Here is a 22,500-nt window from a genome sequence, read left to right as displayed (position 1 = left end):
CTCTGCTGTCCTCGTTACCCTCCTAACACTACCCCAGTCGGTAGCGCTGCAGCCTCCACACCACACAGAGATACAGCTGGTCAGGATACTCTCTATGGTGCCCCTGTAGAATGTAATGAGGGAGGGTGGGGGCAGGTGGGCTCTCCTCATCCTCCGCAGGAAGTACAGGCGCTGCTGTGCCCTCTTAACCAGTGATGCAGTGTTTACGGACCAGGTGAGTTTGTTTGTAATGTGCACCCCTAGGAACTTGATACTGCTGACAACCTCCACAGCCTTGTTGTTGATGCAAAGTGGGGCATGGTTGGGCTGGGTTTTCCTAAAGTCGACAATGATCTCTTTAGTTTTGTCGACATTCAGGACCAGGCTGTTGTCCCTGCACCAGCCCACCAACTGCTCCACCTCCTCTCTGTAGGCCAGGTCGTTGTCATCCCTGATGAGGCCCACCACTGTTGTGTCGTCAGCATACTTCACGATGTGGTTTGTGGCGGACCTAGGGACGCAGTCGTGTGTCATCAAGGTGAACAGCAAGGGGCTTAGGACGCAGCCTTGGGGGGAGCCCGTGCTGAGGTAGATGACATCTGAACTGTTCTGACCTATCCGCACTGATTGGGGTCTGTCACAGAGGAAGTCCAGCAGCCAGTTCCGCAGGGGGGTGTTGAAACCCAGGAGTCTCATTTTGTCCACCAGATGTTGTGGGATGATGGTGTTGAATGCTGAACTGAAGTCCAGGAACAGCATCCGCACATGGGTGTTCTTCTCCTCTAGATGTGTCAGGCTCAGGTGAAGCGCAGAGGAGATGGCATCCCTGGTGGAGCGGTTTGTCCTGTAGGCAAACTGAAAGGGGTCGAATGAGGAGGGGAGACTGGAGGTGATGTGCTCTTTAACCAGTCTCTCAAAGCACTTCATTATGATAGGAGTCAGTGCAACGGGCCGGTAATCGTTGAGTGATAAGATCTGGGGTTTCTTTGGCACTGGGATGATGTTGGCAAATTTGAAGCATGATGGTACTTTGGCTTGGTCTAGCGAGGTGTTGAAAATGTCTGTTAGTACACAAGCCAGCTGATCGGCGCACTCCCTAAGTACCCGCCCCGGAATGTTGTCCGGGCCTGGAGCCTTCCTTGTGTTGACCCTTCTCAGGGTCTTCCTCACGTCAGATGAGTCCAGGTGGAGTGCTCTTTCGCCCTGATTTGGAACCGCTTTCGCTGCAGGGGTGCCGTTTTGTGCCTCGAACCTTCCAAAGAATTTGTTGAGGTCATTCAGAAAGTCCATGCTAGTGTTCTGCACTGGGGCGGTGGTTGGCTTGTAACTGGTGATGGCCTGAATGCCTTTCCACATATCCCTGGTGTTGGTTGTGCTGAGGAAACGTTCCTGGATTTTTTGACTGTGCGTTCGCTTTGCTAGTCTGATAGCCCGGTTCAGGTTAGCCCTCGCTGATAACAGCGCCTCCTTGTCACCAGATCTAAAGGCAAGGTTCCGTACTTTTAGTTGTTTTCGTATTTCAGCAGTCATCCAGGGCTTCTGATTGGCACGGGTGCATATAGTTTTGTTATTGCTGACGTCTTCTGCGCATTTACTGATGTAGGCTGACACAGAAATGGCGTACTCATCTATATTTATTTTGTTGTTGTAAGTGGCAGCCGATTTAAACATGTCCCAATCAGTGCAATCAAAGCAGTCCTGTAGTGCCTCCATTGCCCCCTCAGACCACACCCTCACCTGCTTCACTGTAGGTTTTTCTCTGGTCAGCAGGGGCTTGTATGCTGGAATTAGCATAATAGAAAGGTGATCTGATGAGCCAAGATGGGGGCGGGGGGCTGCTTTATATGCACCTTTGATGTTTGTGTAGGCCAGGTCTAATGTGTTCCTACCTCTTGTAGCAAAGTTTACATGCTGATGGAAATGCGGGAGAACTGTTTTCATATTGGCCTGGTTAAAGTCCCCCGCCGCAATAAAAATGCACTCGGAGTAAGCATGCTGCAGTTCACTCACAGTTCGGTAGAGAACGTCCATTGCCTCCTTCGTATTAGCGCTGGGGGGCACGTACACGGCAGTAATGATGGTCGCGCTAAACTCCCTCGGTAGGTAGAAAGGTCTGCAGATCACCGTCAAAAGCTCAATGTCTCGTGAGCAGTGTTTCGATATTATCTTCGCATTTTTACACCAGTTGTTGTTGGTATAAATGCATAGACCGCCCCCCTTGCTTTTGCCGGTGAGTTCGCCGCTTCTATCAGCGCGGAAAGCAGTTAGCCCCACAATGCTAACAGCGTCATTCGGGATAGATGAGTTTAGCCATGTCTCCGTCAGAATTAAAGCACAACAGTTCGTCAATTCGCGGTTCGATGTAAATTCCACTTGTAAAAGGTCCAGTTTGTTGTCCAGGGAGCGGACGTTGGATAGGAAAATGGATGGTAGAGGCGTTTTGAAGGGTTTAGCCTTCATCCGAGCCGTTAGCCCGGCCCGACAACCTCGTTTCCTTCCCCGGTCACAGCGCTTCCGCTTGCCACTTTTACTCGCTGCTTTGTCGGCCGCTTCGTTCTGTTGACGTAGCACTCCGAGGCTAAGTAAACACTCCAGAGTGATCGTCGAAATTTGCGCTGGATTTCTGGATGTTCGCATATCCAGCAAAAAACTGCGATCGTATATTAATCTACAGTTAGAGTTGTCTTTGTTCGCCCTCATAAACTGAGTCGAAGATTGGGGTTTTTGACTAGAATGTGAGAAACTGTCGGGAGCAGATCCAGCCGCCGCCGTAGAGGGCGCCGCCATTTTGGCATTTTTTAGATACAAGGACTGAATAAATTTCTCTAGCACGTACCTCCTTGAAAAGAGAGCCGAAATAGCTCAGTCGGGAGAGCGTTAGACTGAAGATCTAATGGTCCCTGGTTCAATCCCGGGTTTCGGCATGGGTGAAACAGCCATTTAAAGAGTTCGTTTTTAAGATGAGAAGAGGCTTCTTCTCCAAAGTCCAAGGACTGAAAAAATGTCTTATCACATACTTTAAAAGAGCCAATGCAAAATAGATCAGTTCTAAGAGTGTGACTTCGTGGATTCACAGGTCCCTGGTTCAAATCAAGGTTTCAGGACGAGGAACCCACCATCTTGACAGATATTGGTTAAGATGAATAACAGAATTGGCTTTCCTTTTAGATACAAGGACTGAATCAATTTCTCTAGCACGTACCTCCTTGAAAAGAGAGCCAAAATAGCTCAGTCGGGTGAGCGTTAGACTGAAGATCAGAAGGTCCCTGGTTCAATCCCGAGTTTCGGCATGGATGAAACAGCCATTTAAAGGGTTTCTTTTTAAGATGAGAAGAGGATTCTTCTCCAAAGTCCAAGGACTGAAACAACTGTCTTGTCACACACTTTAAAAGAGCCACTGCAAAATAGATCAGTTCTAAGAGTGTGACTCTCTGGATTCAAAGGTTGCTAGGTCAAATCAAGTTTTTAGCAAGGGAAACACACCATCTTGACAGATATTGGTTAAGATGAATAACAGAATTGGCTTTCCTTTTAGATACAAGGACTGAATAAATTTCTCTAGCACGTACCTCCTTAAAAAAAGAGAGCCGAAATAGCTCAGTCGGGAGAGCGTTAGACTGAAGATCTAAAGGTCCCTGGTTCAATCCCGGGTTTCGGCATGGATGAAACAGCCATTTAAAGAGTTCGTTTTTAAGATGAGAAGAGGATTCTTCTCCAAAGTCCAAGGACTGAAAAAATGTCTTATCACATACTTTAAAAGAGCCAATGCAAAATAGATCAGTTCTAAGAGTGTGACTCCGTGGATTCACAGGTCCCTGGTTCAAATCAAGGTTTCAGGACGAGGAACCCACCATCTTGACAGATATTGGTTAAGATGAATAACAGAATTGGCTTTCCTTTTAGATACAAGGACTGAATCAATTTCTCTAGCACGTACCTCCTTGAAAAGAGAGCCAAAATAGCTCAGTCGGGAGAGCGTTAGACTGAAGTTCTGAAGGTCCCTGGTTCAATCCCGAGTTTCTGCATGGATGAAACAGCCATTTAAAGGGTTTCTTTTTAAGATGAGAAGAGGATTCTTCTCCAAAGTCCAAGGACTGAAACAACTGTCTTGTCACACACTTTAAAAGAGCCACTGCAAAATAGATCAGTTCTAAGAGTGTGACTCTCTCGATTCAAAGGTTGCTAGGTCAAATCAAGGTTTTAGCAAGGGAAACACACCATCTTGACAGATATTGGTTAAGATGAATAACAGAATTGGCTTTCCTTTTAGATTCAGATTCAGATTCAGATCTACTTTATTGTCATTCTAGTACACGTGTATACAGAACGAAATGTCGATGCATCTGACCCCCACAGTTTCCTTGAATGTACAGATATAAATAATGTTGTATTGTATTTTGGCTACGTATAGTATTTTACCATAGTTCCGATAGTGCAAGAAGAGTAGCTAACCAGATGCGCAAAATGGGCAGTCAGGTTAACAAGTCAGGTACACAGTAACATTAACACTGTAACAATAACGCTGTAATTACAATAGTGCAGAGAGCAATGTGCAAGGAGTGGCAAGCTATAAAAAAGACTGCCAGTAGTGCAAAAGTCAGATTAGCAGCCGTTTAGATTTAAGTTAACTATATGTTAGATTGACCATTTAACAGTCTAATGGCCAGGGGGACTAGACTATTGCGGAGCCTGGTGGTCCTGCACCGCACACTGCAGTACCTCTTCCCAGAGGCTAGCAGAGTGAACAGTCCATGATGGGGGTGAGAGGGGTCCCCGGTAATGTTTTTAGCATGGGATAGGCAGTGCTTCTGGCCAATGTCCTGAATGGAGGGAAGTGTAGTCCCGATTATTTTCTCTGCTGTCCTCGTTACCCTCCTAACACTACCCCAGTCGGTAGCGCTGCAGCCTCCACACCACACAGAGATACAGCTGGTCAGGATACTCTCTATGGTGCCCCTGTAGAATGTAATGAGGGAGGGTGGGGGCAGGTGGGCTCTCCTCATCCTCCGCAGGAAGTACAGGCGCTGCTGTGCCCTCTTAACCAGTGATGCAGTGTTTACGGACCAGGTGAGTTTGTTTGTAATGTGCACCCCTAGGAACTTGATACTGCTGACAACCTCCACAGCCTTGTTGTTGATGCAAAGTGGGGCATGGTTGGGCTGGGTTTTCCTAAAGTCGACAATGATCTCTTTAGTTTTGTCGACATTCAGGACCAGGCTGTTGTCCCTGCACCAGCCCACCAACTGCTCCACCTCCTCTCTGTAGGCCAGGTCGTTGTCATCCCTGATGAGGCCCACCACTGTTGTGTCGTCAGCATACTTCACGATGTGGTTTGTGGCGGACCTAGGGACGCAGTCGTGTGTCATCAAGGTGAACAGCAAGGGGCTTAGGACGCAGCCTTGGGGGGAGCCCGTGCTGAGGTAGATGACATCTGAACTGTTCTGACCTATCCGCACTGATTGGGGTCTGTCACAGAGGAAGTCCAGCAGCCAGTTCCGCAGGGGGGTGTTGAAACCCAGGAGTCTCATTTTGTCCACCAGATGTTGTGGGATGATGGTGTTGAATGCTGAACTGAAGTCCAGGAACAGCATCCGCACATGGGTGTTCTTCTCCTCTAGATGTGTCAGGCTCAGGTGAAGCGCAGAGGAGATGGCATCCCTGGTGGAGCGGTTTGTCCTGTAGGCAAACTGAAAGGGGTCGAATGAGGAGGGGAGACTGGAGGTGATGTGCTCTTTAACCAGTCTCTCAAAGCACTTCATTATGATAGGAGTCAGTGCAACGGGCCGGTAATCGTTGAGTGATAAGATCTGGGGTTTCTTTGGCACTGGGATGATGTTGGCAAATTTGAAGCATGATGGTACTTTGGCTTGGTCTAGCGAGGTGTTGAAAATGTCTGTTAGTACACAAGCCAGCTGATCGGCGCACTCCCTAAGTACCCGCCCCGGAATGTTGTCCGGGCCTGGAGCCTTCCTTGTGTTGACCCTTCTCAGGGTCTTCCTCACGTCAGATGAGTCCAGGTGGAGTGCTCTTTCGCCCTGATTTGGAACCGCTTTCGCTGCAGGGGTGCCGTTTTGTGCCTCGAACCTTCCAAAGAATTTGTTGAGGTCATTCAGAAAGTCCATGCTAGTGTTCTGCACTGGGGCGGTGGTTGGCTTGTAACTGGTGATGGCCTGAATGCCTTTCCACATATCCCTGGTGTTGGTTGTGCTGAGGAAACGTTCCTGGATTTTTTGACTGTGCGTTCGCTTTGCTAGTCTGATAGCCCGGTTCAGGTTAGCCCTCGCTGATAACAGCGCCTCCTTGTCACCAGATCTAAAGGCAAGGTTCCGTACTTTTAGTTGTTTTCGTATTTCAGCAGTCATCCAGGGCTTCTGATTGGCACGGGTGCATATAGTTTTGTTATTGCTGACGTCTTCTGCGCATTTACTGATGTAGGCTGACACAGAAATGGCGTACTCATCTATATTTATTTTGTTGTTGTAAGTGGCAGCCGATTTAAACATGTCCCAATCAGTGCAATCAAAGCAGTCCTGTAGTGCCTCCATTGCCCCCTCAGACCACACCCTCACCTGCTTCACTGTAGGTTTTTCTCTGGTCAGCAGGGGCTTGTATGCTGGAATTAGCATAATAGAAAGGTGATCTGATGAGCCAAGATGGGGGCGGGGGGCTGCTTTATATGCACCTTTGATGTTTGTGTAGGCCAGGTCTAATGTGTTCCTACCTCTTGTAGCAAAGTTTACATGCTGATGGAAATGCGGGAGAACTGTTTTCATATTGGCCTGGTTAAAGTCCCCCGCCGCAATAAAAATGCACTCGGAGTAAGCATGCTGCAGTTCACTCACAGTTCGGTAGAGAACGTCCATTGCCTCCTTCGTATTAGCGCTGGGGGGCACGTACACGGCAGTAATGATGGTCGCGCTAAACTCCCTCGGTAGGTAGAAAGGTCTGCAGATCACCGTCAAAAGCTCAATGTCTCGTGAGCAGTGTTTCGATATTATCTTCGCATTTTTACACCAGTTGTTGTTGGTATAAATGCATAGACCGCCCCCCTTGCTTTTGCCGGTGAGTTCGCCGCTTCTATCAGCGCGGAAAGCAGTTAGCCCCACAATGCTAACAGCGTCATTCGGGATAGATGAGTTTAGCCATGTCTCCGTCAGAATTAAAGCACAACAGTTCGTCAATTCGCGGTTCGATGTAAATTCCACTTGTAAAAGGTCCAGTTTGTTGTCCAGGGAGCGGACGTTGGATAGGAAAATGGATGGTAGAGGCGTTTTGAAGGGTTTAGCCTTCATCCGAGCCGTTAGCCCGGCCCGACAACCTCGTTTCCTTCCCCGGTCACAGCGCTTCCGCTTGCCACTTTTACTCGCTGCTTTGTCGGCCGCTTCGTTCTGTTGACGTAGCACTCCGAGGCTAAGTAAACACTCCAGAGTGATCGTCGAAATTTGCGCTGGATTTCTGGATGTTCGCATATCCAGCAAAAAACTGCGATCGTATATTAATCTACAGTTAGAGTTGTCTTTGTTCGCCCTCATAAACTGAGTCGAAGATTGGGGTTTTTGACTAGAATGTGAGAAACTGTCGGGAGCAGATCCAGCCGCCGCCGTAGAGGGCGCCGCCATTTTGGCATTTTTTAGATACAAGGACTGAATAAATTTCTCTAGCACGTACCTCCTTGAAAAGAGAGCCGAAATAGCTCAGTCGGGAGAGCGTTAGACTGAAGATCTAATGGTCCCTGGTTCAATCCCGGGTTTCGGCATGGGTGAAACAGCCATTTAAAGAGTTCGTTTTTAAGATGAGAAGAGGATTCTTCTCCAAAGTCCAAGGACTGAAAAAATGTCTTATCACATACTTTAAAAGAGCCAATGCAAAATAGATCAGTTCTAAGAGTGTGACTTCGTGGATTCACAGGTCCCTGGTTCAAATCAAGGTTTCAGGACGAGGAACCCACCATCTTGACAGATATTGGTTAAGATGAATAACAGAATTGGCTTTCCTTTTAGATACAAGGACTGAATCAATTTCTCTAGCACGTACCTCCTTGAAAAGAGAGCCAAAATAGCTCAGTCGGGAGAGCGTTAGACTGAAGATCTGAAGGTCCCTGGTTCAATCCCGAGTTTCGGCATGGATGAAACAGCCATTTAAAGGGTTTCTTTTTAAGATGAGAAGAGGATTCTTCTCCAAAGTCCAAGGACTGAAACAACTGTCTTGTCACACACTTTAAAAGAGCCACTGCAAAATAGATCAGTTCTAAGAGTGTGACTCTCTCGATTCAAAGGTTGCTAGGTCAAATCAAGGTTTTAGCAAGGGAAACACACCATCTTGACAGATATTGGTTAAGATGAATAACAGAATTGGCTTTCCTTTTAGATACAAGGACTGAATAAATTTCTCTAGCACGTACCTCCTTGAAAAGAGAGCCGAAATAGCTCAGTCGGGAGAGCGTTAGACTGAAGATCTAAAGGTCCCTGGTTCAATCCCGGGTTTCGGCATGGATGAAACAGCCATTTAAAGAGTTCGTTTTTAAGATGAGAAGAGGATTCTTCTCCAAAGTCCAAGGACTGAAAAAATGTCTTATCACATACTTTAAAAGAGCCAATGCAAAATAGATCAGTTCTAAGAGTGTGACTTCGTGGATTCACAGGTCCCTGGTTCAAATCAAGGTTTCAGGACGAGGAACCCACCATCTTGACAGATATTGGTTAAGATGAATAACAGAATTGGCTTTCCTTTTAGATACAAGGACTGAATCAATTTCTCTAGCACGTACCTCCTTGAAAAGAGAGCCAAAATAGCTCAGTCGGGTGAGCGTTAGACTGAAGATCAGAAGGTCCCTGGTTCAATCCCGAGTTTCGGCATGGATGAAACAGCCATTTAAAGGGTTTCTTTTTAAGATGAGAAGAGGATTCTTCTCCGAAGTCCAAGGACTGAAACAACTGTCTTGTCACACACTTTAAAAGAGCCACTGCAAAATAGATCAGTTCTAAGAGTGTGACTCTCTGGATTCAAAGGTTGCTAGGTCAAATCAAGTTTTTAGCAAGGGAAACACACCATCTTGACAGATATTGGTTAAGATGAATAACAGAATTGGCTTTCCTTTTAGATACAAGGACTGAATAAATTTCTCTAGCACGTACCTCCTTAAAAAAAGAGAGCCGAAATAGCTCAGTCGGGAGAGCGTTAGACTGAAGATCTAAAGGTCCCTGGTTCAATCCCGGGTTTCGGCATGGATGAAACAGCCATTTAAAGAGTTCGTTTTTAAGATGAGAAGAGGATTCTTCTCCAAAGTCCAAGGACTGAAAAAATGTCTTATCACATACTTTAAAAGAGCCAATGCAAAATAGATCAGTTCTAAGAGTGTGACTCCGTGGATTCACAGGTCCCTGGTTCAAATCAAGGTTTCAGGACGAGGAACCCACCATCTTGACAGATATTGGTTAAGATGAATAACAGAATTGGCTTTCCTTTTAGATACAAGGACTGAATCAATTTCTCTAGCACGTACCTCCTTGAAAAGAGAGCCAAAATAGCTCAGTCGGGAGAGCGTTAGACTGAAGTTCTGAAGGTCCCTGGTTCAATCCCGAGTTTCTGCATGGATGAAACAGCCATTTAAAGGGTTTCTTTTTAAGATGAGAAGAGGATTCTTCTCCAAAGTCCAAGGACTGAAACAACTGTCTTGTCACACACTTTAAAAGAGCCACTGCAAAATAGATCAGTTCTAAGAGTGTGACTCTCTCGATTCAAAGGTTGCTAGGTCAAATCAAGGTTTTAGCAAGGGAAACACACCATCTTGACAGATATTGGTTAAGATGAATAACAGAATTGGCTTTCCTTTTAGATTCAGATTCAGATTCAGATCTACTTTATTGTCATTCTAGTACACGTGTATACAGAACGAAATGTCGATGCATCTGACCCCCACAGTTTCCTTGAATGTACAGATATAAATAATGTTGTATTGTATTTTGGCTACGTATAGTATTTTACCATAGTTCCGATAGTGCAAGAAGAGTAGCTAACCAGATGCGCAAAATGGGCAGTCAGGTTAACAAGTCAGGTACACAGTAACATTAACACTGTAACAATAACGCTGTAATTACAATAGTGCAGAGAGCAATGTGCAAGGAGTGGCAAGCTATAAAAAAGACTGCCAGTAGTGCAAAAGTCAGATTAGCAGCCGTTTAGATTTAAGTTAACTATATGTTAGATTGACCATTTAACAGTCTAATGGCCAGGGGGACTAGACTATTGCGGAGCCTGGTGGTCCTGCACCGCACACTGCAGTACCTCTTCCCAGAGGCTAGCAGAGTGAACAGTCCATGATGGGGGTGAGAGGGGTCCCCGGTAATGTTTTTAGCATGGGATAGGCAGTGCTTCTGGCCAATGTCCTGAATGGAGGGAAGTGTAGTCCCGATTATTTTCTCTGCTGTCCTCGTTACCCTCCTAACACTACCCCAGTCGGTAGCGCTGCAGCCTCCACACCACACAGAGATACAGCTGGTCAGGATACTCTCTATGGTGCCCCTGTAGAATGTAATGAGGGAGGGTGGGGGCAGGTGGGCTCTCCTCATCCTCCGCAGGAAGTACAGGCGCTGCTGTGCCCTCTTAACCAGTGATGCAGTGTTTACGGACCAGGTGAGTTTGTTTGTAATGTGCACCCCTAGGAACTTGATACTGCTGACAACCTCCACAGCCTTGTTGTTGATGCAAAGTGGGGCATGGTTGGGCTGGGTTTTCCTAAAGTCGACAATGATCTCTTTAGTTTTGTCGACATTCAGGACCAGGCTGTTGTCCCTGCACCAGCCCACCAACTGCTCCACCTCCTCTCTGTAGGCCAGGTCGTTGTCATCCCTGATGAGGCCCACCACTGTTGTGTCGTCAGCATACTTCACGATGTGGTTTGTGGCGGACCTAGGGACGCAGTCGTGTGTCATCAAGGTGAACAGCAAGGGGCTTAGGACGCAGCCTTGGGGGGAGCCCGTGCTGAGGTAGATGACATCTGAACTGTTCTGACCTATCCGCACTGATTGGGGTCTGTCACAGAGGAAGTCCAGCAGCCAGTTCCGCAGGGGGGTGTTGAAACCCAGGAGTCTCATTTTGTCCACCAGATGTTGTGGGATGATGGTGTTGAATGCTGAACTGAAGTCCAGGAACAGCATCCGCACATGGGTGTTCTTCTCCTCTAGATGTGTCAGGCTCAGGTGAAGCGCAGAGGAGATGGCATCCCTGGTGGAGCGGTTTGTCCTGTAGGCAAACTGAAAGGGGTCGAATGAGGAGGGGAGACTGGAGGTGATGTGCTCTTTAACCAGTCTCTCAAAGCACTTCATTATGATAGGAGTCAGTGCAACGGGCCGGTAATCGTTGAGTGATAAGATCTGGGGTTTCTTTGGCACTGGGATGATGTTGGCAAATTTGAAGCATGATGGTACTTTGGCTTGGTCTAGCGAGGTGTTGAAAATGTCTGTTAGTACACAAGCCAGCTGATCGGCGCACTCCCTAAGTACCCGCCCCGGAATGTTGTCCGGGCCTGGAGCCTTCCTTGTGTTGACCCTTCTCAGGGTCTTCCTCACGTCAGATGAGTCCAGGTGGAGTGCTCTTTCGCCCTGATTTGGAACCGCTTTCGCTGCAGGGGTGCCGTTTTGTGCCTCGAACCTTCCAAAGAATTTGTTGAGGTCATTCAGAAAGTCCATGCTAGTGTTCTGCACTGGGGCGGTGGTTGGCTTGTAACTGGTGATGGCCTGAATGCCTTTCCACATATCCCTGGTGTTGGTTGTGCTGAGGAAACGTTCCTGGATTTTTTGACTGTGCGTTCGCTTTGCTAGTCTGATAGCCCGGTTCAGGTTAGCCCTCGCTGATAACAGCGCCTCCTTGTCACCAGATCTAAAGGCAAGGTTCCGTACTTTTAGTTGTTTTCGTATTTCAGCAGTCATCCAGGGCTTCTGATTGGCACGGGTGCATATAGTTTTGTTATTGCTGACGTCTTCTGCGCATTTACTGATGTAGGCTGACACAGAAATGGCGTACTCATCTATATTTATTTTGTTGTTGTAAGTGGCAGCCGATTTAAACATGTCCCAATCAGTGCAATCAAAGCAGTCCTGTAGTGCCTCCATTGCCCCCTCAGACCACACCCTCACCTGCTTCACTGTAGGTTTTTCTCTGGTCAGCAGGGGCTTGTATGCTGGAATTAGCATAATAGAAAGGTGATCTGATGAGCCAAGATGGGGGCGGGGGGCTGCTTTATATGCACCTTTGATGTTTGTGTAGGCCAGGTCTAATGTGTTCCTACCTCTTGTAGCAAAGTTTACATGCTGATGGAAATGCGGGAGAACTGTTTTCATATTGGCCTGGTTAAAGTCCCCCGCCGCAATAAAAATGCACTCGGAGTAAGCATGCTGCAGTTCACTCACAGTTCGGTAGAGAACGTCCATTGCCTCCTTCGTATTAGCGCTGGGGGGCACGTACACGGCAGTAATGATGGTCGCGCTAAACTCCCTCGGTAGGTAGAAAGGTCTGCAGATCACCGTCAAAAGCTCAATGTCTCGTGAGCAGTGTTTCGATATTATCTTCGCATTTTTACACCAGTTGTTGTTGGTATAAATGCATAGACCGCCCCCCTTGCTTTTGCCGGTGAGTTCGCCGCTTCTATCAGCGCGGAAAGCAGTTAGCCCCACAATGCTAACAGCGTCATTCGGGATAGATGAGTTTAGCCATGTCTCCGTCAGAATTAAAGCACAACAGTTCGTCAATTCGCGGTTCGATGTAAATTCCACTTGTAAAAGGTCCAGTTTGTTGTCCAGGGAGCGGACGTTGGATAGGAAAATGGATGGTAGAGGCGTTTTGAAGGGTTTAGCCTTCATCCGAGCCGTTAGCCCGGCCCGACAACCTCGTTTCCTTCCCCGGTCACAGCGCTTCCGCTTGCCACTTTTACTCGCTGCTTTGTCGGCCGCTTCGTTCTGTTGACGTAGCACTCCGAGGCTAAGTAAACACTCCAGAGTGATCGTCGAAATTTGCGCTGGATTTCTGGATGTTCGCATATCCAGCAAAAAACTGCGATCGTATATTAATCTACAGTTAGAGTTGTCTTTGTTCGCCCTCATAAACTGAGTCGAAGATTGGGGTTTTTGACTAGAATGTGAGAAACTGTCGGGAGCAGATCCAGCCGCCGCCGTAGAGGGCGCCGCCATTTTGGCATTTTTTAGATACAAGGACTGAATAAATTTCTCTAGCACGTACCTCCTTGAAAAGAGAGCCGAAATAGCTCAGTCGGGAGAGCGTTAGACTGAAGATCTAATGGTCCCTGGTTCAATCCCGGGTTTCGGCATGGGTGAAACAGCCATTTAAAGAGTTCGTTTTTAAGATGAGAAGAGGCTTCTTCTCCAAAGTCCAAGGACTGAAAAAATGTCTTATCACATACTTTAAAAGAGCCAATGCAAAATAGATCAGTTCTAAGAGTGTGACTTCGTGGATTCACAGGTCCCTGGTTCAAATCAAGGTTTCAGGACGAGGAACCCACCATCTTGACAGATATTGGTTAAGATGAATAACAGAATTGGCTTTCCTTTTAGATACAAGGACTGAATCAATTTCTCTAGCACGTACCTCCTTGAAAAGAGAGCCAAAATAGCTCAGTCGGGTGAGCGTTAGACTGAAGATCAGAAGGTCCCTGGTTCAATCCCGAGTTTCGGCATGGATGAAACAGCCATTTAAAGGGTTTCTTTTTAAGATGAGAAGAGGATTCTTCTCCAAAGTCCAAGGACTGAAACAACTGTCTTGTCACACACTTTAAAAGAGCCACTGCAAAATAGATCAGTTCTAAGAGTGTGACTCTCTGGATTCAAAGGTTGCTAGGTCAAATCAAGTTTTTAGCAAGGGAAACACACCATCTTGACAGATATTGGTTAAGATGAATAACAGAATTGGCTTTCCTTTTAGATACAAGGACTGAATAAATTTCTCTAGCACGTACCTCCTTAAAAAAAGAGAGCCGAAATAGCTCAGTCGGGAGAGCGTTAGACTGAAGATCTAAAGGTCCCTGGTTCAATCCCGGGTTTCGGCATGGATGAAACAGCCATTTAAAGAGTTCGTTTTTAAGATGAGAAGAGGATTCTTCTCCAAAGTCCAAGGACTGAAAAAATGTCTTATCACATACTTTAAAAGAGCCAATGCAAAATAGATCAGTTCTAAGAGTGTGACTCCGTGGATTCACAGGTCCCTGGTTCAAATCAAGGTTTCAGGACGAGGAACCCACCATCTTGACAGATATTGGTTAAGATGAATAACAGAATTGGCTTTCCTTTTAGATACAAGGACTGAATCAATTTCTCTAGCACGTACCTCCTTGAAAAGAGAGCCAAAATAGCTCAGTCGGGAGAGCGTTAGACTGAAGTTCTGAAGGTCCCTGGTTCAATCCCGAGTTTCTGCATGGATGAAACAGCCATTTAAAGGGTTTCTTTTTAAGATGAGAAGAGGATTCTTCTCCAAAGTCCAAGGACTGAAACAACTGTCTTGTCACACACTTTAAAAGAGCCACTGCAAAATAGATCAGTTCTAAGAGTGTGACTCTCTCGATTCAAAGGTTGCTAGGTCAAATCAAGGTTTTAGCAAGGGAAACACACCATCTTGACAGATATTGGTTAAGATGAATAACAGAATTGGCTTTCCTTTTAGATTCAGATTCAGATTCAGATCTACTTTATTGTCATTCTAGTACACGTGTATACAGAACGAAATGTCGATGCATCTGACCCCCACAGTTTCCTTGAATGTACAGATATAAATAATGTTGTATTGTATTTTGGCTACGTATAGTATTTTACCATAGTTCCGATAGTGCAAGAAGAGTAGCTAACCAGATGCGCAAAATGGGCAGTCAGGTTAACAAGTCAGGTACACAGTAACATTAACACTGTAACAATAACGCTGTAATTACAATAGTGCAGAGAGCAATGTGCAAGGAGTGGCAAGCTATAAAAAAGACTGCCAGTAGTGCAAAAGTCAGATTAGCAGCCGTTTAGATTTAAGTTAACTATATGTTAGATTGACCATTTAACAGTCTAATGGCCAGGGGGACTAGACTATTGCGGAGCCTGGTGGTCCTGCACCGCACACTGCAGTACCTCTTCCCAGAGGCTAGCAGAGTGAACAGTCCATGATGGGGGTGAGAGGGGTCCCCGGTAATGTTTTTAGCATGGGATAGGCAGTGCTTCTGGCCAATGTCCTGAATGGAGGGAAGTGTAGTCCCGATTATTTTCTCTGCTGTCCTCGTTACCCTCCTAACACTACCCCAGTCGGTAGCGCTGCAGCCTCCACACCACACAGAGATACAGCTGGTCAGGATACTCTCTATGGTGCCCCTGTAGAATGTAATGAGGGAGGGTGGGGGCAGGTGGGCTCTCCTCATCCTCCGCAGGAAGTACAGGCGCTGCTGTGCCCTCTTAACCAGTGATGCAGTGTTTACGGACCAGGTGAGTTTGTTTGTAATGTGCACCCCTAGGAACTTGATACTGCTGACAACCTCCACAGCCTTGTTGTTGATGCAAAGTGGGGCATGGTTGGGCTGGGTTTTCCTAAAGTCGACAATGATCTCTTTAGTTTTGTCGACATTCAGGACCAGGCTGTTGTCCCTGCACCAGCCCACCAACTGCTCCACCTCCTCTCTGTAGGCCAGGTCGTTGTCATCCCTGATGAGGCCCACCACTGTTGTGTCGTCAGCATACTTCACGATGTGGTTTGTGGCGGACCTAGGGACGCAGTCGTGTGTCATCAAGGTGAACAGCAAGGGGCTTAGGACGCAGCCTTGGGGGGAGCCCGTGCTGAGGTAGATGACATCTGAACTGTTCTGACCTATCCGCACTGATTGGGGTCTGTCACAGAGGAAGTCCAGCAGCCAGTTCCGCAGGGGGGTGTTGAAACCCAGGAGTCTCATTTTGTCCACCAGATGTTGTGGGATGATGGTGTTGAATGCTGAACTGAAGTCCAGGAACAGCATCCGCACATGGGTGTTCTTCTCCTCTAGATGTGTCAGGCTCAGGTGAAGCGCAGAGGAGATGGCATCCCTGGTGGAGCGGTTTGTCCTGTAGGCAAACTGAAAGGGGTCGAATGAGGAGGGGAGACTGGAGGTGATGTGCTCTTTAACCAGTCTCTCAAAGCACTTCATTATGATAGGAGTCAGTGCAACGGGCCGGTAATCGTTGAGTGATAAGACCTGGGGTTTCTTTGGCACTGGGATGATGTTGGCAAATTTGAAGCATGATGGTACTTTGGCTTGGTCTAGCGAGGTGTTGAAAATGTCTGTTAGTACACAAGCCAGCTGATCGGCGCACTCCCTAAGTACCCGCCCCGGAATGTTGTCCGGGCCTGGAGCCTTCCTTGTGTTGACCCTTCTCAGGGTCTTCCTCACGTCAGATGAGTCCAGGTGGAGTGCTCTTTCGCCCTGATTTGGAACCGCTTTCGCTGCAGGGGTGCCGTTTTGTGCCTCGAACCTTCCAAAGAATTTGTTGAGGTCATTCAGAAAGTCCATGCTAGTGTTCTGCACTGGGGCGGTGGTTGGCTTGTAACTGGTGATGGCCTGAATGCCTTTCCACATATCCCTGGTGTTGGTTGTGCTGAGGAAACGTTCCTGGATTTTTTGACTGTGCGTTCGCTTTGCTAGTCTGATAGCCCGGTTCAGGTTAGCCCTCGCTGATAACAGCGCCTCCTTGTCACCAGATCTAAAGGCAAGGTTCCGTACTTTTAGTTGTTTTCGTATTTCAGCAGTCATCCAGGGCTTCTGATTGGCACGGGTGCATATAGTTTTGTTATTGCTGACGTCTTCTGCGCATTTACTGATGTAGGCTGACACAGAAATGGCGTACTCATCTATATTTATTTTGTTGTTGTAAGTGGCAGCCGATTTAAACATGTCCCAATCAGTGCAATCAAAGCAGTCCTGTAGTGCCTCCATTGCCCCCTCAGACCACACCCTCACCTGCTTCACTGTAGGTTTTTCTCTGGTCAGCAGGGGCTTGTATGCTGGAATTAGCATAATAGAAAGGTGATCTGATGAGCCAAGATGGGGGCGGGGGGCTGCTTTATATGCACCTTTGATGTTTGTGTAGGCCAGGTCTAATGTGTTCCTACCTCTTGTAGCAAAGTTTACATGCTGATGGAAATGCGGGAGAACTGTTTTCATATTGGCCTGGTTAAAGTCCCCCGCCGCAATAAAAATGCACTCGGAGTAAGCATGCTGCAGTTCACTCACAGTTCGGTAGAGAACGTCCATTGCCTCCTTCGTATTAGCGCTGGGGGGCACGTACACGGCAGTAATGATGGTCGCGCTAAACTCCCTCGGTAGGTAGAAAGGTCTGCAGATCACCGTCAAAAGCTCAATGTCTCGTGAGCAGTGTTTCGATATTATCTTCGCATTTTTACACCAGTTGTTGTTGGTATAAATGCATAGACCGCCCCCCTTGCTTTTGCCGGTGAGTTCGCCGCTTCTATCAGCGCGGAAAGCAGTTAGCCCCACAATGCTAACAGCGTCATTCGGGATAGATGAGTTTAGCCATGTCTCCGTCAGAATTAAAGCACAACAGTTCGTCAATTCGCGGTTCGATGTAAATTCCACTTGTAAAAGGTCCAGTTTGTTGTCCAGGGAGCGGACGTTGGATAGGAAAATGGATGGTAGAGGCGTTTTGAAGGGTTTAGCCTTCATCCGAGCCGTTAGCCCGGCCCGACAACCTCGTTTCCTTCCCCGGTCACAGCGCTTCCGCTTGCCACTTTTACTCGCTGCTTTGTCGGCCGCTTCGTTCTGTTGACGTAGCACTCCGAGGCTAAGTAAACACTCCAGAGTGATCGTCGAAATTTGCGCTGGATTTCTGGATGTTCGCATATCCAGCAAAAAACTGCGATCGTATATTAATCTACAGTTAGAGTTGTCTTTGTTCGCCCTCATAAACTGAGTCGAAGATTGGGGTTTTTGACTAGAATGTGAGAAACTGTCGGGAGCAGATCCAGCCGCCGCCGTAGAGGGCGCCGCCATTTTGGCATTTTTTAGATACAAGGACTGAATAAATTTCTCTAGCACGTACCTCCTTGAAAAGAGAGCCGAAATAGCTCAGTCGGGAGAGCGTTAGACTGAAGATCTAATGGTCCCTGGTTCAATCCCGGGTTTCGGCATGGGTGAAACAGCCATTTAAAGAGTTCGTTTTTAAGATGAGAAGAGGATTCTTCTCCAAAGTCCAAGGACTGAAAAAATGTCTTATCACATACTTTAAAAGAGCCAATGCAAAATAGATCAGTTCTAAGAGTGTGACTTCGTGGATTCACAGGTCCCTGGTTCAAATCAAGGTTTCAGGACGAGGAACCCACCATCTTGACAGATATTGGTTAAGATGAATAACAGAATTGGCTTTCCTTTTAGATACAAGGACTGAATCAATTTCTCTAGCACGTACCTCCTTGAAAAGAGAGCCAAAATAGCTCAGTCGGGAGAGCGTTAGACTGAAGATCTGAAGGTCCCTGGTTCAATCCCGAGTTTCGGCATGGATGAAACAGCCATTTAAAGGGTTTCTTTTTAAGATGAGAAGAGGATTCTTCTCCAAAGTCCAAGGACTGAAACAACTGTCTTGTCACACACTTTAAAAGAGCCACTGCAAAATAGATCAGTTCTAAGAGTGTGACTCTCTCGATTCAAAGGTTGCTAGGTCAAATCAAGGTTTTAGCAAGGGAAACACACCATCTTGACAGATATTGGTTAAGATGAATAACAGAATTGGCTTTCCTTTTAGATACAAGGACTGAATAAATTTCTCTAGCACGTACCTCCTTGAAAAGAGAGCCGAAATAGCTCAGTCGGGAGAGCGTTAGACTGAAGATCTAAAGGTCCCTGGTTCAATCCCGGGTTTCGGCATGGATGAAACAGCCATTTAAAGAGTTCGTTTTTAAGATGAGAAGAGGATTCTTCTCCAAAGTCCAAGGACTGAAAAAATGTCTTATCACATACTTTAAAAGAGCCAATGCAAAATAGATCAGTTCTAAGAGTGTGACTTCGTGGATTCACAGGTCCCTGGTTCAAATCAAGGTTTCAGGACGAGGAACCCACCATCTTGACAGATATTGGTTAAGATGAATAACAGAATTGGCTTTCCTTTTAGATACAAGGACTGAATCAATTTCTCTAGCACGTACCTCCTTGAAAAGAGAGCCAAAATAGCTCAGTCGGGTGAGCGTTAGACTGAAGATCAGAAGGTCCCTGGTTCAATCCCGAGTTTCGGCATGGATGAAACAGCCATTTAAAGGGTTTCTTTTTAAGATGAGAAGAGGATTCTTCTCCGAAGTCCAAGGACTGAAACAACTGTCTTGTCACACACTTTAAAAGAGCCACTGCAAAATAGATCAGTTCTAAGAGTGTGACTCTCTGGATTCAAAGGTTGCTAGGTCAAATCAAGTTTTTAGCAAGGGAAACACACCATCTTGACAGATATTGGTTAAGATGAATAACAGAATTGGCTTTCCTTTTAGATACAAGGACTGAATAAATTTCTCTAGCACGTACCTCCTTAAAAAAAGAGAGCCGAAATAGCTCAGTCGGGAGAGCGTTGGACTGAAGATCTAAAGGTCCCTGGTTCAATCCCGGGTTTCGGCATGGATGAAACAGCCATTTAAAGAGTTCGTTTTTAAGATGAGAAGAGGATTCTTCTCCAAAGTCCAAGGACTGAAAAAATGTCTTATCACATACTTTAAAAGAGCCAATGCAAAATAGATCAGTTCTAAGAGTGTGACTCCGTGGATTCACAGGTCCCTGGTTCAAATCAAGGTTTCAGGACGAGGAACCCACCATCTTGACAGATATTGGTTAAGATGAATAACAGAATTGGCTTTCCTTTTAGATACAAGGACTGAATCAATTTCTCTAGCACGTACCTCCTTGAAAAGAGAGCCAAAATAGCTCAGTCGGGAGAGCGTTAAACTGAAGATCTGAAGGTCCCTGGTTCAATCCCGAGTTTCGGCATGGATGAAACAGCCATTTAAAGGGTTTGTTTTTAAGATGAGAAGAGGATTCTTCTCCAAAGTCCAAGGACTGAAACAACTGTCTTGTCACACACTTTAAAAGAGCCACTGCAAAATAGATCAGTTCTAAGAGTGTGACTCTCTCGATTCAAAGGTTGCTAGGTCAAATCAAGGTTTTAGCAAGGGAAACACACCATCTTGACAGATATTGGTTAAGATGAATAACAGAATTGGCTTTCCTTTTAGATACAAGGACTGAATAAATTTCTCTAGCACGTACCTCCTTGAAAAGAGAGCCGAAATAGCTCAGTCGGGAGAGCGTTAGACTGAAGATCTAAAGGTCCCTGGTTCAATCCCGGGTTTCGGCATGGATGAAACAGCCATTTAAAGGGTTTCTTTTTAAGATGAGAAGAGGATTCTTCTCCGAAGTCCAAGGACTGAAACAACTGTCTTGTCACACACTTTAAAAGAGCCACTGCAAAATAGATCAGTTCTAAGAGTGTGACTCTCTCGATTCAAAGGTTGCTAGGTCAAATCAAGGTTTTAGCAAGGGAAACACACCATCTTGACAGATATTGGTTAAGATGAATAACAGAATTGGCTTTCCTTTTAGATACAAGGACTGAATCAATTTCTCTAGCACGTACCTCCTTGAAAAGAGAGCCGAAATAGCTCAGTCGGGAGAGCGTTAGACTGAAGATCTAAAGGTCCCTGGTTCAATCCCGGGTTTCGGCATGGATGAAACAGCCATTTAAAGAGTTCGTTTTTAAGATGAGAAGAGGATTCTTCTCCAAAGTCCAAGGACTGAAAAAATGTCTTATCACATACTTTAAAAGAGCTAATGCAAAATAGATCAGTTCTAAGAGTGTGACTCCGTGGATCCACAGGTCCCTGGTTCAAATCAAGGTTTCAGGACGAGGAACCCACCATCTTGACAGATATTGGTTAAGATGAATAACAGAATTAGCTTTCCTTTTAGATACAAGGACTGAATCAATTTCTCTAGCACGTACCTCCTTGAAAAGAGCCGAAATTGCTCAGTTGGGAGAGCGTTAGACTGAAGATCTGAAAGTCCCTGGTTCAATCCTGGGTTTCGGTATGGATGAATGAGCCATTTAAAGGGTTTCTTTTTAAGATGAGAAGAGGATTCTTCTCCGAAGTCCAAGGACTGAAACAACTGTCTTGTCACACACTTTAAAAGAGCCAATGCAAAATAGATCAGATCTAAGAGTGTGGATCCACAGGTCCCTGGTTCAAATCAAGGTTTCAGGACGAGGAACCCACCATCTTGACAGAAATTGGTTAAGATGAATAACAGAATTGGCTTTCCTTTTAGATACAAGGACTGAATCAATTTCTCTAGCACGTACCTCCTTGAAAAGAGAGCCGAAATAGCTCAGTCGGGAGAGCGTTAGACTGAAGATCTAAAGGTCCCTGGTTCAATCCCGGGTTTCGGCATGGATGAAACAGCCATTTAACGAGTTCCTTTTTAAGATGAGAAGAGGATTCTTCTCCAAAGTCCAAGGACTGAAAAAATGTCTTATCACATACTTTAAAAGAGCCAATGCAAAATAGATCAGATCTAAGAGTGTGACTCTGTGGATCCACAGGTCCCTGGTTCAAATCAAGGTTTCAGGACGAGGAACCCACCATCTTGACAGGTATTTGTTAAGATGAATAACAGAATTGGCTTTCCTTTTAGATACAAGGACTGAATAAATTTCTCTAGCACGTACCTCCTTGAAAAGAGAGCCGAAATAGCTCAGTCGGGAGAGCGTTAGACTGAAGATCTAAAGGTCCCTGGTTCAATCCCGGGTTTCGGCATGGATGAAACAGCCATTTAACGAGTTCCTCTTTAAGATGAGAAGAGGATTCTTCTCCAAAGTCCAAGGACTGAAAAAATGTCTTATCACATACTTTAAAAGAGCCAATGCAAAATAGATCAGTTCTAAGAGTGTGACTCCGTGGATCCACAGGTCCCTGGTTCAAATCAAGGTTTCAGGACGAGGAACCCACCATCTTGACAGATATTGGTTAAGATGAATAACAGAATTAGCTTTCCTTTTAGATACAAGGACTGAATCAATTTCTCTAGCACGTACCTCCTTGATAAGAGAGCCGAAATAGCTCAGTTGGGAGAGCGTTAGACTGAAGATCTAAAGGTCCCTGGTTCAATCCCGGGTTTCGGCATGGATGAAACAGCCATTTAACGAGTTCCTTTTTAAGATGAGAAGAGGATTCTTCTCCAAAGTCCAAGGACTGAAACAATGTCTTATCACATACTTTAAAAGAGCCAATGCAAAATAGATCAGATCTAAGAGTGTGGATCCACAGGTCCCTGGTTCAAATCAAGGTTTCAGGACGAGGAACCCACCATCTTGACAGAAATTGGTTAAGATGAATAACAGAATTGGCTTTCCTTTTAGATACAAGGACTGAATCAATTTCTCTAGCACGTACCTCCTTGAAAAGAGAGCCGAAATAGCTCAGTCGGGAGAGCGTTAGACTGAAGATCTGAAGGTCCCTGGTTCAATC

General features: G+C 46.0%; 18 non-coding genes across 18 annotated transcripts in view; all 18 read left to right on the top strand.

Moving 5' to 3' along the window:
- Window positions 1-2,830: 2,830 nt before the first annotated feature.
- Window positions 2,831-2,903, top strand: trnaf-gaa (transfer RNA phenylalanine (anticodon GAA)). Its single transcript has one exon. It is a non-coding gene; the product is annotated as a tRNA-Phe (tRNA).
- A 662-nt stretch (window positions 2,904-3,565) lies between these two features.
- Window positions 3,566-3,638, top strand: trnaf-gaa (transfer RNA phenylalanine (anticodon GAA)). The gene has a single exon. It is a non-coding gene; the product is annotated as a tRNA-Phe (tRNA).
- Window positions 3,639-7,662: 4,024 nt separating this feature from the next.
- trnaf-gaa (transfer RNA phenylalanine (anticodon GAA)) lies at window positions 7,663-7,735 on the top strand. The gene has a single exon. It is a non-coding gene; the product is annotated as a tRNA-Phe (tRNA).
- A 293-nt stretch (window positions 7,736-8,028) lies between these two features.
- trnaf-gaa (transfer RNA phenylalanine (anticodon GAA)) lies at window positions 8,029-8,101 on the top strand. Its single transcript has one exon. It is a non-coding gene; the product is annotated as a tRNA-Phe (tRNA).
- A 294-nt stretch (window positions 8,102-8,395) lies between these two features.
- On the top strand, window positions 8,396-8,468 carry trnaf-gaa (transfer RNA phenylalanine (anticodon GAA)). The gene has a single exon. It is a non-coding gene; the product is annotated as a tRNA-Phe (tRNA).
- Window positions 8,469-9,130: 662 nt separating this feature from the next.
- On the top strand, window positions 9,131-9,203 carry trnaf-gaa (transfer RNA phenylalanine (anticodon GAA)). Its single transcript has one exon. It is a non-coding gene; the product is annotated as a tRNA-Phe (tRNA).
- A 4,024-nt stretch (window positions 9,204-13,227) lies between these two features.
- Window positions 13,228-13,300, top strand: trnaf-gaa (transfer RNA phenylalanine (anticodon GAA)). Its single transcript has one exon. It is a non-coding gene; the product is annotated as a tRNA-Phe (tRNA).
- A 662-nt stretch (window positions 13,301-13,962) lies between these two features.
- On the top strand, window positions 13,963-14,035 carry trnaf-gaa (transfer RNA phenylalanine (anticodon GAA)). Its single transcript has one exon. It is a non-coding gene; the product is annotated as a tRNA-Phe (tRNA).
- A 4,024-nt stretch (window positions 14,036-18,059) lies between these two features.
- On the top strand, window positions 18,060-18,132 carry trnaf-gaa (transfer RNA phenylalanine (anticodon GAA)). Its single transcript has one exon. It is a non-coding gene; the product is annotated as a tRNA-Phe (tRNA).
- Window positions 18,133-18,425: 293 nt separating this feature from the next.
- trnaf-gaa (transfer RNA phenylalanine (anticodon GAA)) lies at window positions 18,426-18,498 on the top strand. The gene has a single exon. It is a non-coding gene; the product is annotated as a tRNA-Phe (tRNA).
- A 294-nt stretch (window positions 18,499-18,792) lies between these two features.
- trnaf-gaa (transfer RNA phenylalanine (anticodon GAA)) lies at window positions 18,793-18,865 on the top strand. Its single transcript has one exon. It is a non-coding gene; the product is annotated as a tRNA-Phe (tRNA).
- A 662-nt stretch (window positions 18,866-19,527) lies between these two features.
- Window positions 19,528-19,600, top strand: trnaf-gaa (transfer RNA phenylalanine (anticodon GAA)). Its single transcript has one exon. It is a non-coding gene; the product is annotated as a tRNA-Phe (tRNA).
- A 660-nt stretch (window positions 19,601-20,260) lies between these two features.
- Window positions 20,261-20,333, top strand: trnaf-gaa (transfer RNA phenylalanine (anticodon GAA)). Its single transcript has one exon. It is a non-coding gene; the product is annotated as a tRNA-Phe (tRNA).
- A 294-nt stretch (window positions 20,334-20,627) lies between these two features.
- trnaf-gaa (transfer RNA phenylalanine (anticodon GAA)) lies at window positions 20,628-20,700 on the top strand. Its single transcript has one exon. It is a non-coding gene; the product is annotated as a tRNA-Phe (tRNA).
- Window positions 20,701-21,350: 650 nt separating this feature from the next.
- Window positions 21,351-21,423, top strand: trnaf-gaa (transfer RNA phenylalanine (anticodon GAA)). The gene has a single exon. It is a non-coding gene; the product is annotated as a tRNA-Phe (tRNA).
- A 293-nt stretch (window positions 21,424-21,716) lies between these two features.
- Window positions 21,717-21,789, top strand: trnaf-gaa (transfer RNA phenylalanine (anticodon GAA)). Its single transcript has one exon. It is a non-coding gene; the product is annotated as a tRNA-Phe (tRNA).
- A 293-nt stretch (window positions 21,790-22,082) lies between these two features.
- trnaf-gaa (transfer RNA phenylalanine (anticodon GAA)) lies at window positions 22,083-22,155 on the top strand. The gene has a single exon. It is a non-coding gene; the product is annotated as a tRNA-Phe (tRNA).
- Window positions 22,156-22,440: 285 nt separating this feature from the next.
- trnaf-gaa (transfer RNA phenylalanine (anticodon GAA)) overlaps window positions 22,441-22,500 on the top strand; it is a 73-nt gene continuing 13 nt past the window's right edge. The window contains exon 1 of the tRNA in view: window positions 22,441-22,500. This exon is cut by the window's right edge and continues 13 nt beyond it. This is a non-coding gene — a tRNA (tRNA-Phe).

This window comes from Urocampus carinirostris, chromosome 2, assembly GCF_059441175.1.
Source record: "Urocampus carinirostris isolate Australia breed hairy pipefish chromosome 2, RoL_Ucar_1.0, whole genome shotgun sequence".
Taxonomy (NCBI): Eukaryota; Metazoa; Chordata; class Actinopteri; order Syngnathiformes; family Syngnathidae; genus Urocampus; species Urocampus carinirostris.
Note: the sequence above shows the minus strand (reverse complement) of the source record. Positions and strands in the feature narration are given on the sequence as shown.